This window comes from Piliocolobus tephrosceles, chromosome 6, assembly GCF_002776525.5.
Source record: "Piliocolobus tephrosceles isolate RC106 chromosome 6, ASM277652v3, whole genome shotgun sequence".
NCBI lineage: Eukaryota > Metazoa > Chordata > Mammalia > Primates > Cercopithecidae > Piliocolobus > Piliocolobus tephrosceles.
This window is the reverse complement of record NC_045439.1, coordinates 151594857-151607019: the sequence shown is the minus strand read 5'-3', so window position 1 is coordinate 151607019 and position 12163 is coordinate 151594857. Positions and strand designations below refer to the sequence as shown.

The 12163-nt window shown below is 40.5% G+C and overlaps 1 protein-coding gene and 2 pseudogenes across 6 annotated transcripts in view; 2 read left to right on the top strand and 1 right to left on the bottom strand.

Annotated features, from left to right (window-relative positions):
* Positions 1-12163, top strand: part of C6H15orf41 (chromosome 6 C15orf41 homolog) — a 230905-nt gene that overhangs the window by 36312 nt on the left and 182430 nt on the right. The gene's annotated exons all lie outside the window — the stretch shown is intronic.
* LOC111554596 lies at positions 1633-3770 on the top strand (annotated as a pseudogene).
* LOC111554621 lies at positions 10337-11322 on the bottom strand (annotated as a pseudogene).

The window sequence follows — 12163 nt, the reverse complement described above, 5'->3', positions numbered from 1 at the left end:
CCCTCCAAAAATAAAAAATAATAATAATAAAAAGAACTCGGTTTAATGGAAAAGCAAATGAAGAAAAGAATACTTCAATTAAAATTTGTCTGCACAATGAAGTGTGGTCCAAAAAATAATGGCAGTTCAACATGAGACTTATTTATGGGCTCATTAAATCCAGAAGTCTGAAGGGTTTCATGAACTCCTAGCCCAAAGCAATTCTACTGAGAGTCCCTGAAACAGCAGTGTGAGTCCCCACAACAGCTGGCGAAAGATTCGTCTACCTACATTTGTGAATGCTTAAAATTTAGTCTTTTAAAAACACGGTCCTTCTCAAGTTCTTCTTTTGTTTTTTGATTTGAAGCTACATGTTGTTTTTTCCTTTGGTTTTCTTCTTGGGGCATTATGTAATTGTCAGAATTCTGGTGCAGTTCAGGTTTGCTGTAGTCATTTTGGAAATTCCCAGGTATCTGCCTTCATATTTTTATTCTAAAAGCAATTCTGAAGAACATTTGCCTTCACAGTGTTTCAATTCAGTCTAACATTGGACCAGTGGGAGAATATAGCAAGAGCATTGATGGGGGAAAATGGATGTGTGTGCAGAAAAACATAAGCAGCATGATGTAGCCTCTTTCTTCTTCTCATTATCTGGAATTCATGTCTAATCTCTTCACCACCAGGCTGAGGCACATCATACACATGGTGGCCAGGTGGACTGGGGGAGTTGGGTCTCAGGGATTTGGAAGGGCCACATTAAGTTTGTAGAGGCTCTATCCTTTAAGAACTGGATGCTTCTGTGTATGTTTTGGTAATTCTTTTCTAAGCCTACATTTTTCTTTTATTTTATTTATTTATTTATTTATTTATTTTTTGAGACAGAGTTTCGCTCTTGCTGCCCAGACTGGAGTGCAGTGGCGCAATCTTGGCTCACTGCAACCTCCGCCTCCCAGATTCAAGCGATTCCCCTGCCTCAGCCTCCCAAGTAGCTGGGATTACAAGCATGAGCCACCATGCCTGGCTAATTTTGTATTTTTAGTAGAGACGGAGTTTCTCCATGTTGGTCAGGCTGGTCTCGAACTCCTCACCTCAGGTGATCCACCCACCTCAGCCTCCCAAAGTGCTGGGATAAGCCTACATTTTCTAGTCTGCCTAGAGTGATATCAGCCTTGTGCAAATTCCAGTATTGTTCCAAGAATATAATGCAAGGCGGGGCACCATGGCTTACACCTATAATCCTAGTACTTTGGGAGGCTGAGGTGGGCGGATCACAAGGTCAGGAGTTCGAGACCAGTCTGACCAATATGGTGAAACCCCGTCTCTACTAAAAATACAAAAATTAGCTGGCCATGGTGGCGCATGCCTGTAATCCCAGCTATTCAGGAGGCTGAGGCAGGAGAATCGCTTGAACCTGGGAGGCAGAGGTTGCAGTGAGCCAAGATCGTGCTACTGCGCTCCAGCTTGGGTGACAGAGCAAGACTTTGTCTCAAAAAAAAAAAATAAATAAATAATGCAAATGAAGTTGTTAAAGTATTACACCTTTTAATATTTCAGAACAAAGACTTATTTAAAACATTTATTCTGTTGGGGCACAGACCTGTGAGCCAGTTAGAGTTGCAGCGGTGGGAACAGTTGGGCTGAACAGAGGACGACATGTTGCTTTTCGTGGAGCAGGTAGCATCTAAAGAAACTGGTTTAAGTCCTAATGCCAAACTATGACAAGAAATTGCTCCTGGGAATGCTGATGCCACCCCAGTAACTCATGGAACTGAAAGCTCTTGGCATGAAACGGCAGCCATCTTGGGTGCTCATCCTGAGGTTAATGCAGAGCTCTCAGAAGATACATGTAAAGAGCATGAAGTAATGTGTTCTTCGTCTTGTGAAACCACAAGAAATACTATAGGCATTGAAGAATCAACCGATGGGATGATTTTAGGACCAGAAGATCTGAGTTACCAAATATATGATGTTTCCGGAGAAAACAATTCAGCAATTGCTACAGAAGACCGAAAAGAATATCTAAAGAAACAATTAGAATTCTGTTTTTCACAAGAAAATTTGTCAAAGGATCTTTACTTGATATCTCAAATGGATAGTGATCAGTTCATCCCAATTTGGACAGTTGTTAACCTGGAAGAAATAAAAAAAGTCAACTACAGACCCTGATGTAATTATTGAAGTGTTAAGATCTTCTCCCATGGTACAAGTTGATGAGAAGGGTGAGAAAGTGAGACTAAGTCGTAAGTGTTGTATTGTGATTCTTAGAGGGATTCCTGAAACAACACCAATAGAGGAAGTGAAAGCTTTGTTCAAATTGAAAACTGCTCCAAAGTGATAAGCTGTGAATTTGCACACAGTAGCAGCTGGTATATCACTTCCCAGTCAGACACAGATGCACAACAGGCTTTTAAATCCTTAAGAAGTTAAAACATTTCAGGGTGAGCCAATTATGGCAAGGATAAAAGCCACCAACATTTTTTGCTAAGAATGGTCACTGATGAATGGATTCTAGTATCTGTAGCCAGCCCATTCAAACTCAAGCACAGTATGCCTCCCCAGTCTTTAGGCAGCCTGTATATAATCCTCACCAACAGTACTTGGTCTATAGCGTGGTTCCTCAGTTTTGGTCTCCAAATCCTACACCTTACTTTGAAACACCACTGGCCCCCTTTCCCAATGGTAGTTTTGTGAATGGCTTTAATTCACCAGGATCTTATAAAACAAATGCTGCTGCTATGAATATGGGTCGACCATTCCAAAAAATATCTTGCAAAGCCTCATTTTAGGTTATCCAGTGGTTCAGAACACTCAACAGAGGACTCTGTGTCGTTGGGGGATGGACAATTGAAGATCTAGTTCAAGAAATTTTTCACCTGAACAGCATAACCCTACAGTAACTGGGGATTAGGAGCAAACTTAACTTCAAAAGGAGACTTCCACTTTGCAGATGGAATAGAATGGGGACTATGGTAGGGGCAGAACTCTTTTCAGAGGTCGAAGACGACGACAAGATGACAGGATCTCAAGACCTCATCCTTCAACAGTTGAATCAAAGGCTCCAACACCAAAGTTTGACTTACTAGCTTCAAATTTTCCACCTTTACCTAGAAGTTCATCAAGAATCCCAGGTAAACTCATTTTGGAGAACAGGATGTCTGATGTTGTTAAAGGCGTCTACAAAGAAAAGGATAATGAAGAATTGAGAGTTAGTTGCCCAGTGCCTGCAGATGAGCAGACAGAACGCACTTATGCCCAGCAACTCAATATGAGTACCAGTTCTCCATGTGCAGCTGAGCTTACTGCATTAAGCACAACTCAGCAAAAAAAGGATCTAATAGAGGATTCCTCTGTTCAGAAGGATTGTCCCAACCAGACGACTATACCAGTTTCTCCTCCAAGTACTACAAAGCCATTGAGGGCAAGTACTGCTTCACCATGCAATAGTAACATAAATGCAGCTACAGCTGTGGCTCTACAGGAACCCCAAAAGTTACATTATGCTGAAGTGTGCCAGAAGCCCCCTAAAGAGCCATCTTCAGGTCTTGTGTAGTCACTATGGGAACTTTGCTCCAATGTAGTGTCTCCCACCAAAAACGAAGACAATGAAGCTCCTGAGAAGTCCCTAGAGAAACCACATGATAAGCCAGAAAGCAAGAGCTAGTAAGGATTATTCTGGCTTCTGAGGCAATACCATTCCCAGGGGAGCAGACGTGACTAATAGGGCTATACCTCAGGGAGTGACACGACGTAATGGCAAAGAGCAATATGTGCCACCCAGATCACCAAAGTAAAAAACAACAAAACTATTCAAAAACTTATTTATCTTCCCGTTAAACTTGAGCTGTGGCTATACTGAACAGTTTTGGAGGGGAGAGGATAGCCAGAAAGGAAACAGGAGAAAGTACGTTCTTAAATCATTATGGATTTTGGAGTTGTGAGTGATAGGATCCCAAAATTCATCTCTAATGTTATTTTTAAATGCTGGATGATTTCTATCTGTCTGTCTATCTGTCTATCTATCTATCCATCCATCCATCCACACATATAAAGTATATTTTTTCTATTTTTGTTTTTGGTTTCAATTTGCAGAGATTTGCTGCCAGGAATCAATTTTGATGGTTCAGTTTTAGCTTGGAGGAAAAAAAATACATTATACATCCTTCACTATAGGACATGAGGGAGTGAGAGAAAATATTTTTTGAAGAAGCATTTCTGTAAAATTAGAAATTACTTTTTAAAATCTATTTAAAGTTTGGCTTGGAGAATGCCATCTCTGACTATATGATCTTATATTGCAAAGCAGATTAGTGGCTGGGGAGCCTGTTATGGGTGTGAGTGTGTACAAGAGCAGTTGAAGCAAAATCTGTTGTCATGTTAGTAACCTGACTTGAAAACTGAGTGTAAAACTTGAGTAGATTTTTTTTTTCTAGTTTGAAATTTAGTCTTTTTGACCTTACTAATATTTCATTCAACAAGTTGTAAAACTGTGATTTTACTTGAAGATGTGACTACTAATCAGTTTGATACTCAAGGAAAGAATGGGGGCTCTTCAAAAAATTGAAAATTTCATCTTGAATGTCAGCGCATAGGTGAAATATATTTCAGAGGCTTAAACTTCCCTGTGATTCCCCCCGCTAAAATGGGAAACAAATTTTTTTCTTACTCCATATGTTACTCTCTGTTCTTTGATTGCCCACCCCCAAAAGCAAAATAACCAACTACTTACTGAATTGTATATTTGTCATTGCTTTGACCAGTGTAGTCAAGTCATATAAATTGTTCTAAATTTCAAAATTTGCAATTGAACGTTCAACGTTCAAAATTGAACGTTGAAGTATTTACTCTTCTCCTCACACATTTAGAATTTTAGATCCCAAGATGGTAGGGCAGACTGACCCTACAGTAATTCATTTGTTGTCAGTGTTAAAGATGAAACATTGTAACTGACTCTTAAGTGTTAAATAGTGTAGAATTAAAATATGATTATTATTATTATTTTAAAGGCTTAATTTTGGGGGGGACTTATTTCTGTTTACAGTGTATTTATCACCTTCCTTCCCTCTTTTTCTCCCCCCACACCCAAAAAATACAGTCTGGAATTCACTGAAACAGAACCAGCAAGTCATGAGATTTTTTAGTAAAATTGAGAAAGATGGTTGAAGAAAATTAATGCATAATTTCTCAGTGAAAAAGTTGTAGCTCTCATATGCCAAATACACAAGTTTACATGCTATTATTTAGAAAATGGCTAAAATATTAAAAGCCGTGTTGCGTTAATCTGCTTTAGGTCATACCATGTTCAGAGTTCTATGTAAGGTAGGTTTTATTTTTCTTTTAAGGGATAGTTTGTAATAGTAAGAACTGTCCCGTATGTTAGATCACATGTATACAAATCGAAACTGTAAATTGTGAACACTGGAAAGCACCATTGTGACATAGAGTAAAACATCTTAGTAATATGTTAAAGTGAATGTAAATGGTTAAAGTTACATTACTGTGAAATTTACCTTCCAACTCTAAGTTAAGCTTTGGAGGTACGTGTTAGCAATGAACTGTTAAGAGCTTTGAAAATACTGCACATGTCTGTACAAGCCAGAATTACTATTTCTTTGACTTATTATTAGCATGGCAGTTGCTTTTGATTTGGTTGTTTTGTGACATGGTAGACTACATTTACTCAGTTTCAAACTATTCATTTCTACACACTATTTTTTAAAAAAATCACCTACTAGGTGAAACATACAATAAAATTACCTGCGCTGAAATCTGGGGGAAGTTTAGGTCCTTTAAAAAAATGTATTAATCATTGACTACATCTATGATAAAAGTGCTTATTTTGGTTTACTAAGATAATGCAGTTGGTGGAAATGATAAACATTTTAAGTGTTAACATCCTTTGAATGCATTGGATTTCAGAGAATAAACATTTTGTAAAAATAAAAAAAAAATTATTCTGTTGGCCTCACTTTTAGATGGACAGATTCCTTGGTGCTAGCCATTCAAAATTGTGTGAAGGGCAGTATCTGACACAATTATAATATTTAGGGAAAGCTTTTGTTTGACCTGACAACAAATTCAGGTGTTTTTTTTTTCCCTCCCCCTCCAAGGGCTTTTAATAGAATTGCTTTGGTCTAAGAATTCATGATAGACTAAATGAAATCCTTCAGTCTGCTGGATTTAGTGAGACCATAAATTAGCCTCATGGTGCATGTTCTTTCTTTTCCCTGTTTCATTTGACACAATTCGTTGAAATGATGACTACCTATAAGTGGTTAGAATTTTCTGTGTGGAAAACTTGAAGAGAAAAACTTTTCAAAGCAAAGTGTTTCTTTCATCATAGTGTCATCTGCTTTTGATCTTTTCCATTGTGCTTACGCTTAAAACTAGATTTCAATATATGTTCCCTAATGGTAAAAGTTTATATGCAAAATAGGTTTTCTGGCATTTTTTACTGCCACATATAGAGTGAAGCTAGTGGTGACCCAGTTTTTCTCATGGGGCTTGAGGAAGGGGTACGGACAGTTGGACCTGCCTGTAGACCTCCCTCTCTGCTCTTTAACTGACACAGAAGTGGTAGGAAGGAAACCCAAGCAGGTGTATCATTGGCATGCCAGTGTGGAGTATAGAGAGGCAGTGTTCATAGCAGCTGGGGGACCTCTGTCATGGGGAGCAGGGCCCAGCAGCTCAGGTTGGCCTTGGGGACAGGTTCCTGGCATGAGCAAGTTCTTGAGTAACTTTAATTCTAGCTAGATTTCTAAAGACAAGATCTTCATACACAGAAAAGCTGGGAAGTAGACTGTATTTCATCTCAGGGGCCTGTGGTTATAGACTTATGGAAACATGAGGAGCCAGGGTAACAGCAAATGGGACTTATCCATGGGTGCCACAGTATTTGACCAGTGCTCCTCACATTCTTCCCACCTGAGGTTAGGGCTGGTCTGGAAGTCATGGGCAGACCGCAGGGTGAGGTCAAGTAGCTCTAGGAGGAACCAGGCAGAGCCTGGCCTCCTAGTAAGGGGCAGGGAGCACTTCCCCAAGTGGGTCCTGTCTTGAATCATGTTGGTGTTTGTATCAGGGGAGGCAGCCTTTCTGGCTTCCTCTGGTCTGGGGAGGCCATTTTGATGGGAGAAGAGAATTGAAGCTTCTTATATCAAATTCAGCCATTTCTAAGTGTTGAGACACACAATTGCATGGAGCTGCCATGTGCAGGGCACACATTCAAATTTCGGGAGAATCAAATATAATCTAATGCAATATAAGCTGTGGTTCTATAAAATTTTGCATTTGTTTTTAGGGCTTTTGCAGCTATTGGGGGCTTTCACAGGATGTGAATTTTGTGTTTTTTGGTTGGGTTGTGTTATTTTGGGAACATACATGAAACTCAGTCACATTTTTAGGATATTGTATATGTGCCAAGGGAAATGTATGTTTTTCTGCCTGAATTTTTTTTTTTTTTTTTGAGACGGAGTCTTGCTCTGTCGCCCAGACTGGAGTGCAGTGGCGCGATCTCGGCTCACTGCAAGCTCTGCCTCCCGGGTTCACGCAATTCTCCTGCCTCAGCCTCCCGAGTAGCTGGGACTGCAGACACCCGCCACCACACCCGGCTAATATTTGTATTTTCAGTAGAGACGAGGTTTCACCATGTTAGCCAGGATGGTCTCGATCTCCTGACCTGGTGATCTGCCTTCCTCGGCCTCCCAGAGTGCTGGGATTACAGGCATGAGCCACCGTGCCTGGCCTTCTGCCTGAATTTTTATTTCTTATATAAATAACATTAAAACCAGAAAAAAAAAGGATGAAGAAATCACCCAAAAACCCAAATCCATACTTTTTTTTTTTTTTTTAACAATTGTGCCTTCTCTTTTAGATCTTGAACATATTCTTCAAGAATATAATTACAGACTACAGTCACAAGTAGACTGTAATTATAAACATACTATCAATAAAACTTTATGTATTTTTTACTTTATTTATAGCCAGTAGTTGCATGTTAACTTTATCGAGTGATGAACTCGTATCTGCCAAGTTGAACTTCAGTAGTGAATGGTGGATTTTAGGGTGAAAATGGCTTTCTGTGCAGGCTCCAATCTTTTGGCAAGTGTTGCAGTGGGGGTAACCAGTTGTTGAATGCCACAAGGCAGACAGCTCAGTACCCTGGACAGGGTCCTGGAAGTGGCTGTAGGGCTTGAGGGGAGCACTCCTATGGTGTGGTTGAAACGTTGTTATTTGTTATAAGGCCTCTGAACTCGACTTTCTGGTCCTGTGGTAAGTTCCACAAGCTGTCTAAAACCTTTAGTAACTTTTCATTTTTTGTTGAAACTAAATTGAGTAGATTAAGTTGTTTGCAACTAAGCATCTTGTGAAACATTGGCATACTGGTTCTTGAAAGTAATTTGTTTTATCATTTGGAGGCAGTGATTAAGAACCTAGAGTCTAAGGCCAAACTGCCGATATTCACATCCTGACTGTGTTAATTTGGAGAAGATACTTCACTTTTCTCCCTTAGTTTCTTAAGAAAACACTACTATTATTATAGTGATGATAATTAAATGAAACAGTACCTGGTAGCTAATAAGTGTTCCCCCAGTGTTACCATCTTTATTATCATGATCATCATGACAGTAGGTATTGATTGAGCACCTACTCTTTATTAGAGTTCAACAAAATGAGGAAAAGTTACAAATAGGATATTCTAGCAAAATTTAGTATATAACAAAACCTAATTGTACTGTGCAGAGTCTTAATGACAGCTCCATCTCTGCTCATCCTCTGGTTTCTCTTAAGACACATAGAGAAGTAGGCAAGGCATTTATAGCCATCTAAGATTGGATTTATTGCAATGAATAACATTAAATGCTGAGAATAACTGACAAAAGGATTTGATTGTGAATCAAGAATAAAAAGCTGTGGTAAGATTTAAAATTTTGTGTTTAATAAGAGAAGAGCTTAATGCATTGTAAGGTGTTCCATTTGTTGTTTTACCACAGCATTTATTATTAAAGTGGGTGGATGTAGAATAATTATAGTCCATATCATGATGATGATGTGTTTTTAGAGAAGATTGAAAATATATAGTTTTTTCAAACTAATAAAGTAAGGAAAACTGTCATCTACTGAGGCTTGAAATAATTTGGTTGACCTTGTAAGAGTACTACTGAGATTATTTAGGAGGACTATATATTCAGGAAGGTACTTTTATGTAAATTTTTGCATTTCCTTGTGAAATTTTTAAAAGTATCAGCTTGGTAATTGGGGGTTGCGATGGGAGTAAGAAGCAGAAGACAGGGGAAAAGTATGAGATTATTAATACTATTATTTTAATATAACTGAGAATTTATTTGGGAAGAAAGTGGTAAAGATGGTAGTTATACCTATAATTTTTATAAATTATAAGAATTACAAAGTGAAAGTGGCCAATCATTAATACGGGTTTTGTATGAGGTTTCTGTGACCTATTAAATTAAGAAAGATTAGTGGGGTAGAACATATTTTTGTGTAGAAAAAGAATAAGGAAATATTTAAATGGCTTTAAAAAGTATTCCTGGCTGGGCGCGGTGGCTCACGCCTGTAATCCCAGCACTTTGGAAGGCTGAGGCAGGCGAATCACAAGGTCAGGAGATCAAGACCATCCTGGCTTACACAGTGAAACCCTGTCTCTACTAAAAATACAAGAAAAAAATTAACCAGGTGTGGTGGGGGGAACCTGTAGTCCCAGCTACTTGGGAGGCTGAGGCCAGGAGAATGGCGTGAACCCAGGAGGCAGAGCTTGTAGTGAGCCAAGATCACACCACTGCACTCCAGCCCGGATGACAGAGCGAGACTCCATCTCAAAAAAAAAAAAAAAAAAGTATTCTAAACTTTTTTACTCTGCGAAAAGGTTGGAAAGTAACTGTGCTTATTAGACATAGACTAGTAGCATTATGGTCACGGAGTTAAATTTAACCTCTAGATGTTCATTCACTTATGATTGCATAGAGTTAGTAGGATGTCTTAGGTATTCTAGCAGGATTTCATACATTGAAGAAGTCTCTGATAAGAGAGATTCATTCATGGCGTTTTCTGTATAAGCAAAACCAGAAAATATTTGAAATTTAGAGGAAAAAGTTGGACACCTTGGAGTAAAATTAGATTGCTTCATAAAACCCAACGTATATAGCCAATCTGATGCAGCCACAAACTTGGTTTTCTGTGGAAGTTTTTAGAACTTGCTTTTCAAGACACAATCACAGAGTTGAACTTGGGAGAGGTTGGCCCAGTCCTGGATCTCGAAGAATGAGTTAGCTAGGTGGGAATACTGTCTTAATCGTCAACTCTCAGTGTGGCCTGTTATGTGAGCATCCCCAGTGCCTTAGTGTGCTCAGGCTGCCACAGCAAAATGCCATAGTGGAAGTGGGGGGTCGGGGAGATTGTTTGCATAGGGCTCATGGCTAAGCTGAGCCAGCATGGGACAGTCTGGGCCATGTCTGGCACCATGTCCCCAGGGATGTGGTGAGTCCACTTGGAGAGCATTTCCAGGTTCACAGGCTTGATGACCTCGTCCGTGGACCACTGGATCGTAGACAGGGAGATGCCACCCCGCTTGCCAGTGAGGTCTTGATGGTGGAGGACAGCGTTGCTCCAGGTGACGCCGAGATGGTCCAGGATGAGTTTGAGGGAGCTCCTAGGCTACAGCACCAGCTGCTTGTAGTACACGAGCAGGCACTTGTCCTTGCCCACCTCCATGCACTGGGTGTACATCACCTTTATGACCTTGTTCCACTTGGTCAGGCAGTTGCCATAGCTGCTGAGGTCGAAGCCTATGTAGTGAGTGACCTTGCACGTGATCAAGGAGTGCATGGAGACATGGCTGCCCTGAGCCATAAGCAGGAACTTGGAGTTGGAGAACAGGTGCGACAGGTAGGCCAAGGATTCAAGGACTTGAGTCTGAAGTGGTCCTTGTTGCAGAGCACATGGGCTGGCCCCCTTTGCTTAGAGATCTTCACCTCCAGGATGAAGGCCTGCATGGCAATGTCCAGCACCTTGTCAGTCATGCCCGCTGTGTCCAGCTGTAGTTTCTTGTGGCCAGACTTGGACCAGGCCTGGTGCATGGCCAGCACACAAGAGATGATGTGCATTTCCTTGCTGCAGTGCACCTCAAGGTGGGCATCCAGTCCAGTGAGCATCAGCATGGTGCAGCTGCAGAGCATACTGCCCATGAAGATGAGTGGCATGGCCTTGCTGTAGTGCTACTCCATGTGGTCCATAAGATCCACAGGGTCCACTCGGGGCTCCACCTGCCAGCACTGCCTGGCACATTAATATCTGCTGCCCCAGCTGGACCGCCATCACCAGGGCCAGGGCACAGCCAGCCCGACCTGGCAGGCCCAACCTGGGGACTCACTTCAGGGACTGTACTGACAGGTCAGTGGGTGGCCCACTGGGTTCACATCATGCAGAGACTCAGGGAGGCGGTCCCATGTGCCCAGCGACTCCTGGCTCAGCAGCTGCCCCTGCTGAAGAAGTGGGAGGCTTGTAATTTTTTTTTTTTTTTTTTTTTTGATACCAGGTCAGCATGAGTTTATGGAACACTGGCTACAGTAAATGTGTGAAACATTATAAATATTTTTTTTTCCAATTTTAATTAAATTTATTATTGATTTACATGCAGTTAAATTCCCTCCTTTTCTATACAGTTCTGCAAGTTTTGACAAACACATAGAGTTGTATAGCCACTACCACAGTCAAGATGTTGAACACATCTATCATCCCCTAAAAATTCCGTTAGCCCTTTTGTGGTCAGTTTGTCCTCCCTGCCCTGGTGCCTAAGAATCCCTTATCTGCCTTCTGTCGCTCTATTTTTCCTTTTCCAGAATGCCATAGAAATGGAATCATGTGGTAGATAGCCTTTTGAGTTTGGTTTCTTTTACCTAGTAGATCACATTTGTGATTTCTCCATGCTGTTGCTTGCATTGTTGCAGAGTAGTATTCCATTATATGGATGTGTCATAGTTTGTTCATTCATTATTGAAGGTTGTTTGTGTTCTTTCCAATATAGATGAGGCTGCTATGAAAATTTGTGTGTAGGGCTTTGTGTGGTAAATTTCTAGAAGTGCCTCAGGATAGATCATCGCCATAATCTAACTCAAACCTAATTTAGGTAAGATTTGGGGGTTTGAGCTGATGCTTATTTAGATGACATTTTGAA